Below are 8,228 nucleotides of genomic sequence, written 5' to 3' on the forward strand. Positions count from 1 at the left end.
AAAAAAAAAAAAAGAAAGAAATTGGGAAAAGAGGAGCATGTGTATGATCATGATATTCATCTCCTGCCCCAGAACAAATGGGAGGAACACATTGCCCAAAACTCATGTCTGGAGCTCTTTCAACATGTCTCCCTGATGACTGTGGACAGCATCATGAAGTGTGCCTTCAGCCACCAGGGCAGCATCCAGTTGGACAGGTCAGTGACAAAAGGAAGGTACTTGTTCACCAATAACTGTGTCACCCACGAACATGTTCCATCTTCCCTATTCCAGTACCCTGGGCTCATATCTGAGAGCAGTGTTCAACCTTGGCAAAATCTCCTACCAGCGGATGAACAATTTTCTATATCACAACGATCTCGTTTTCAAATTCAGCTCTCAAAGCCAAAATCTTTTCTAAATTTAATCAAGAGCTTCATCAGTTCACAGGTTAGTCCTGGGATTTACATGGCCAGAGTGCACTATGAGACATCTCATTGTCTGAAACATAGACTCTGGTTATGGCTGCTTCTACTATGGACATACGGCATGGCCATCATTCAGAAATGCTAATTTGTACCTCTTAAATGAATGTGCTACATAAATCCTAGGTAGAGAGTATATTATTGACTATATATCTGCATTTTAATGTTTGGGGTTAGAACTAATACAATCAGCAAATCATCTGTCTATCTTGCTTCCTTTCTAATGGAGCAGCTTCAGATGTGAAGAAAAGTAAAAGTGAAAGGGAGTACATTTCTGTAAGAAGACAGAGCAGACCATCTGAGCAAGTACTGAACATGCTTGGGTACTGCATACTATGCACAGTTTATCAAACAACACAGCACACCACTGAGTATCCCTTTTGCATGGGTTTTTGGGGACTTAGGACATAGATAACTTTGAGGGACCATAAATCTACCTATGAAAATACTCATTTACAATTGGAATATATTTCTGATTTATCACTTTATCTTGATAAAATCACCTTCTATTTCTCTAATAATGCTTCTAGTCTCAAGATCTACTCTATCAGATACTAGTATGATAACCTCTGCTTTCCTTTAGTTAGTATTTTGATAGTATATTATTCTATACTCTTTCTTTTTCTGTTTCTGTGTCCTTATATTTGAGGTTTATGTCTTTTTTTCTTTTTCTTTTCTTTTGTTTTGTTTTGAGACAGGGTCTCACTTTATCATCCAGGGTGCAGTGTGGTGGCACCATCTTGGCTCACTGCAGACTCAACCTTCCAGGTTCAAGTGATCGTCCTGCCTCAGCACCCCCAAACAGCTGGGACTACAGGTGTGTGCCACCACACCTGGCTAAATTTTGTATTTCTTTTGTAGAGGCAGGGTTTCACCATTTTGCCCAGGCTGGTTTCAAATTCCTGAGTTCAAGCAATTTGCCTACCCAAAGTGCTAGGATTAGAGGCGTGAGCCACTGTGCTCAGCCAAGGTTTATTTCTCATATGCAGCATATATTTAGGTTTTATTAATGTAGTCTGAAAATCTTTGTGCTTTAGTTAGAGCATTTAAACCACTTATATTTAATGTAATCACTAGAATATTTGGATTTAAACGGGCCATGTAACTATTTGTTTTCTATTTAACCGATTTTTATCCCTTCTTTCATTAATTGCTGGATCATTTTATATTATTACTTTTTCTCTTTTAGATCATAAGTTTAGTTTTTATAGGTATGCTAGAAATTACAACATGCAGTCTTTATTAGAATCTAACATATGTAATTACATTAAACACTTCCCTGAAAATGCAAGGATCTTACACCATTTGAATCTCTATTTACTACTTCCCATATTCTTAAATATTTTAAATATTGTTCTGATGGGTTTTTTTAATAATTTTTTTTTTAAGTTCCGAGGTATATGTGCAGGATGTGCGGGGTAAGGATAACAATTAGGCAAAAATTACAGCAATTAGAATTTTACAACCAGAATTCCACATTGTGGGTGCTGCAGTGTATAGTTCTTTTGCAAAAAGTAGCATAACTGTAACAATTTCTACAAGAGTTGCATAGTAAACAATTTCCATTAAAAACTTTACTTGCCAAGACATAACATTTCCCTTTGTGGATATACAAAGTTACAAGTGTGATTCTATGAATAATTAAAATCTCCCTGCAAATATGCACTAAAAAGAAGTTTTAGTATCTGGTGATGAACTTTGAGAGGAAAGGTTAGAAATAATAAAAAGTATCTGGTGAGGTAGGAGAGGGGCTAAGATGAGTAGCCCTCACTCAGTTACTTATCTTTTATGATTTTCAGCTTATGATCCTCTATTTCTTCACATTGATATTTATGACATTCCTCTGAGCTGTCAGGGGTTGCTCCCTCAGCTCTTCAGGCTTTGACTTGAGTGTGATGTATCCAGGAATTGATTCCTGTAAGTTTTACTGCTGAGGGGGTTGAAAGAAGAACAGTGTATGGCCTTTTCCAGCTTGACTTAGGGAAGGAGACAGAGCTGAGAGGTTTTACCAATACCAAATTTCCTGGGTTAATAAAGGTGGTTCTATTTCCTGGGATTTGGTTCTCGCTGGTTGTGTTAATTTCTATTGGAAGTGAGCTAGAGAGTTTACATGCTTAACCAGTTGAGAGGTTTCCTGCCTGAAACAGTCTCTGAGCACATTAATAAGTTTTTGTCCTTTCCCAGGTAAAAAGCTTGGCAAAGGATTTTAAGGATTTTCCGTTGGCTGGAGGCTGGAAAATAGAGTTTGTCATCCTGACTGTAACCATCCTGAGAACTGAAAAGTATGCCCTTGAGAAGTGGCCTATTTCATTTCTGCAGGGGAATGCTGGGGCTTAATTTCTCTTATGAAGCCTTCCTAAATTAGAAGGGGCTTGAAGTATGTTGATACCCTGAGGCTTCCTTGACTTTGACTTAGCTGCCTGATCAGCTAACCTATTTTCTTCGGCTACCTTATTTGTTCCCTTTTGATGTCCCCTACAATGCAACCCTCCTATTTCTCGTGGAAGGAAAACTGAGGATAATAACCTCCTGTTTTTGTGGTGATATTTTATAGAAGATCCTTTGGTGGTCTTCCTTTTAAATGGCAGCATGAGCATGGAGAGCTAAGAAAGCATACCTGGAGTAGGTATAAATGTTAGCTGCCTTTCCTTGCTTAATTCAAGTGCTCTTGTAAGAGCTATTAGCTCAGTTAATTGTTTGTGCCTGGGGAGAGACATTATTTAGAGCGACTACTGCTTATCCTGCCTTATGTACTTCTTGCTTTACTGGCTGTTTGTTAGCTAAGCGTTCCCCCTAGAGGACAGTGATTCTGCCACATCATGTGGAGTGTAAACAGTTAAACTATTTCCTAGGGTCAACTTGGAGGCTTTTTTTTTCACTCATAGAGCAGTTATGACAATGGTTTGGAAGCATGTGTACACAATAGGTTCTTCTAACTGCAACTAAGGTTGAGAAAAATATTGGAATAGAGTTTTCCTGAGATGCCCCTTCCGGTCGTTCTATGGGAAGAGGTGAGGACTGGATTTAGAGGGGAGGAAGGAGACTGGCTCTAGTGTTTAGAAGGTCTGCTTTCCTTCCTTTAATTTACAGAATCACCCGGGACTCCTGTGCTGTAATGGCAGTTTGAGCCACTGGAGCTGGCGTTTGAGCCCCAGGACCCATCAGTCCTGCTGGACCATCTGTGAGAGTGGTCCTGAACCCAGTAGCCTCCACCTCGGGGGGCAGGTCCATCTCCAGTGATCTCCGCCACAGACTGGACAGGGTGCAGCTGGCTTCGTCTTGCTGCCTGGGCATTCCTTCTTAAAATGCCCTGCCCTGCCACACCGACAGCAACTAGTGGATGCACCTTGGGGATCCTGGACGTTGCAAGCCTGCAAAGCTGTTGCTAGAGGCACTGTCCTTCTCCTGAGCTTTCTCTCTTTCTTTTGGGCCACCCCCGGTCCCTATTATAAAAGACCGAAGTGGCCACTTTCAGGAGGCTCCCTAAGGTGCTATCTGGTGCTATAGCTTGCTTCTGTACTTTCCTTCTAATATTGGGAGCTACCTGTGTAATAAAGTTGTCCTTCAGGATGAGCTGCCCCTCAACTGAATTAGGGGATAAGGAGGTGGGTTCTAGTACAGCCTCTCTCAGTCTTTCCATAAAGGCTACAGAATTCTTATCTGACTTCTGGTCTATTATGGACAGTTTAGAGTAATTGAGAGGGTTGGTCCTGGTTTTCCATAGACCTTCTAACATGCATATTAAAAAGTGCTTCCTTTTCCATTTATTTTCTGAGTTATTGGGGTTCCAATTAGGGTTGTTAACCAGAATTACCTCTCTCCCAATTTGGAATGGTGTTTTTGCTATTTCTTCACGTTCCCTATCTGCTTTCTTCCCTTTTGGTGTATTATAAGGGATATATTGATCATCTCCAAGATTCTCTGCTGCGTGCAGAGCTGCCTGCTTTTTAGCTGCTGTGAGGGTCAGGTTTAGGAGCAGCATAACGTCCCTCCCTGGGAGGTGAAATACCTGAGTTAAATTTTGGAAAGCCTCTATATACCTATCCGGGTCATCAGAGAATTGGCCTAAGTCTCCATTTATTTGGCTAAGGTCCTAAATGAGAAGGGAACTTGAAGGGGCCCCAAGTAATGGGAATCCTCAGACAGTTTCCCTGGAGGTTACTTCTCTAATTTGGGGGAACTATTCTTTTTTGGGCCGGCCTGATATGATTGTTAAAAGAGTTGGGTTGATCTTACAATGTTTGCAAAGGGTTAGTAAAAATGCCATGCACTTGTGCAAAAGAAAATGAGTTGCTTTTCTTCTTGAAGTCCTGAGGTTCAAGAAGTTCCAGTGTTTCAGAGTGCGCTCCAGAGGGATGCAAGCTGAAGATAACCCGTTACCCATCTAGAAAAAGATGTGAGAGTTCTTTTAGTCTCCTTCCTTTCCATATGACCCAGGGTGGAGGACAAGACAGGGGAGCATCCTTCTGGCTGTTTTCCCTCCCTGGTTCTTGGGTCCCGGTGCCCTGTTAAATATGCCATCTATGGTTAAAGGCGTGGTCCTCTGAGCTATGGAGGATGAACTAAGTGATGTTTGACCCACACAACCTTAGCTTATCCACCTTGTGTATTTCCTCTTTTGACTTCCTACACCTGTGTAATCTACCTGGCTTCCCAAAAAATGAGAGACTGTGTCATTTTTGCACAAGCCTCCTTTACTGGAGGCAATGTGCCAAATTGCATTTACCTTAGAAAAATGGTTCCGGGGCCGGGCGCGGTGGCTCAAGCCTGTAATCCCAGCACTTTGGGAGGCCGAGACTGGCGGATCACGAGGTCGGGAGATCGAGACCATCCTGGCTAACACGGTGAAACCCCGTCTCTACTAAAAAATAAAAAAACTAGCCGGGCGAGGTGGCGGGCGCCTGTAGTCCCAGCTACTCGGGAGGCTGAGGCAGGAGAATGGCGTAAACCCAGGAGGCAGAGCTTGCAGGGAGCTGAGATTCAGCCTTTGCACCCCAGCCGGGGGGACAGAGGGAGACCCCGTTTAAAAAAAAAAAAAAAAGAAAAGAAAAATGGTTCCGGTTAACTTCCAAACTTAGAATCCCCTTACTAAGTACCATTTTAATAGGAAACAGACTAGATGCCTTAAAAGAACAAAGGAACTGAGTGGCTATTTTCCTGCTAATGGGACAATATTGAGAGTAAAATTTGGCTATAGAAGACATTTTATTCCTAACTGCTAAAGGCAGAACTTGTGTACCAAGCACCTTCAACGTTTATTATAACAACCTGTGGGATATTTATAAATATCTTTATTTAAGGAAGAGAAATGGTGGCTCAAAAAGTGAAGTCAACTGCTCAAGATGACATGCCTAAAACTAACAAAGGCAGGATTTAAGACAATTCTGGCTCAGTCCAAATCCCATGCCGTTTCCATTGTACCAGATGACACCATGTGAACATGGTGTTCACATCATAATTTTCCTTCATCATCTCCAAGTGTTCAATAAATATTTGCTGAATTTAATTGTGCTGAATTATGTGAGGTAAGAAAAATAAACAAACACTCTGTGAGGGAACAAAAATAAATAAATACTCTGTGAACTCAACTTTCACTGTGTTGGCTACCTTTATCATGTGAAACACAAGTCTTCCTAAACCAGGACTACTAAGAACAGGGCACTGCAAAATGAGTTGGATTTGGAAGTGAACTAGAATTGCCAGGAACTAATGAATTGTTAAAAACAAATTAATTTTCTGCTGAGCATGGTGGCTCATACCTGTAATCCAGCGACTCAGGAGACAGAGGAAGGAGGGTCACCTGAGGCCAGGAGTTTGAGACAAGCCTGGGTGACATAGCAAGACCCCAGCTCTACAAAAAATTTAAAAATTATCCAGGCGTGGCAGCAGTGCCTGTAGGCCTAGCTACTCTGGAGGCTGAGATGGGAGGATCACTTGAACAGGAATTCAAAGCCAATCATGCCACTGCTCTCCAGTCTGTGTGACAGAGCAAGACATCGACTCTAAAAATAATAATAATAAAATAAAATCACATTTTCTGATTAGAAAAAATAGTACACATTGTTTTTATTTTTAGTTAATATCTTTTTTCTTTTTGATTTCCACCTGTTAAGTTCAGGGGTACATGTGCAGGATGTGCAGTTTGTTACATAGGTAAACGTGTGCCATAGTGGTTTGCTGCACAGATCATCCCATCATCTAGATATTAAGCCCAGCATTCATTCTCTCTTTCTTTTTTTTTTTTTTCCAGTGGAGCCTCACTCTGTTGCCCAGGCTGGAGTACAGTGGCACGATCTTGGCTCACTGCAAACTCCACCTCCCGGGTTCAAGCGATTCTCCTGCCTCAGCCTCCTGAGTTGCAGGGACTTGAGTTGCATTGCCACCAGGCCTCGCTATTATTTTTGTTTTTTTAATAGAGACCAGGTTTCACCATGTTGGCCAGGCTGATCTCGAACTCCTGACCTCAAATGATCTGCCCACCTCAAGCTCCCAAAGTGCTGGGATTACAGGCATGAGTCACTGTGCCTGGCCTCATCAGCTATTCTTGAAACTGTCCCTCCTCCCAGTCCCCACCCTCCAACAGGCCCCAGGTATGTTGTTCCTACACCACGTGTCCATGTGTTCTCATCATTCAGCTCCCACTTATAAGTGAGAACATGTGGTATTTTGTTTTCTTTTCCTGTGTTAGTTTTCTGAGAATAATGGCTTAAAGCTCTATCCATGTCCCTGCAAAGAACATGATCTCATTCCTTCTAATGTCTGCATAGTATTTCATGGTGTATATGTATCACATTTTCTTTATCCAGTCTGTTATTGATGGGCATTTAAGTTGATTCCATGTCTTTGCTATTGTGAATAGTGCTGCAGTGAACATACGTGTGCACCTAGCTTTATAATAGAATGATTTGTATTCCTCTGGGTATACACCCAGTCATGGGATCATTGGATCAAATGGTATTGCTTTTGGCGTCTTTGTCATGAAGTCTTTGCCCACGCCTTTGTCTTGAATGGTATTGCCTAGATTTTTTTCTGGGGTTTTTATAGTTTTGGGTTTTACATTTAAGTCTTTAATCCATCTTGAGTTGATTTTTGCACATAATGTAAGGAAGTTTCCATTTTTTCCACATGACTAGTCAGTTCTCCCAGCATGATTTGTTACACAGGGAATCCTTTTTCCATTGCTTTTTATTGTTGACTTGGCTGAAGATCAGATGATTGTAGGCGTGCAGGCTTATTTCTGGGTTCCCTATTCTGTTCCATTGGTCTCTGTATCTGTTCTTGCACCAGTACCATGTGTTTTAGTTACTGTAGTCTTGTGGTATAACTTGAAGAGGCCTGCAGCTTTGTTTTGTTTGTTTGTTTGTTTGTTTTCTTAGGATTGTCTTGGCTATTCCGGCTCTTTTTGGTTCCATATGAATTTTTTTTTTCTTTTTCTTTTTTTTTCTTTTTCTTTGAGACTGACTGTCACTCTGTCGCCCAGGCTGGAGTGCAGTGGTGTGCTCCTGGCTCACTGCAATCTCCACCTCCCAGGTTCAGGTGATTCTTGTGTCTCAGCCTCCTGAGTAGCTGGAATTACAGATGCCAGTCATCATGCCTGGCTAATTTTTGTATTTTTAGTAGAGATGGGGTTTCATCATGTTGGCCAGGCTGGTCTTGAACTCCTGACCTCAAGTGATCCTCCCGCCTCGGCCTTCCAAAGTGCTGGGATTACAGGTGTGAGCCACCATGCCTGGCCATATTTTTTATTTTATTTATTTATTTTCC

Source organism: Colobus angolensis, unplaced genomic scaffold, assembly GCF_000951035.1.
Source record: "Colobus angolensis palliatus isolate OR3802 unplaced genomic scaffold, Cang.pa_1.0 Scaffold106, whole genome shotgun sequence".
Classification (NCBI taxonomy): Eukaryota; Metazoa; Chordata; class Mammalia; order Primates; family Cercopithecidae; genus Colobus; species Colobus angolensis.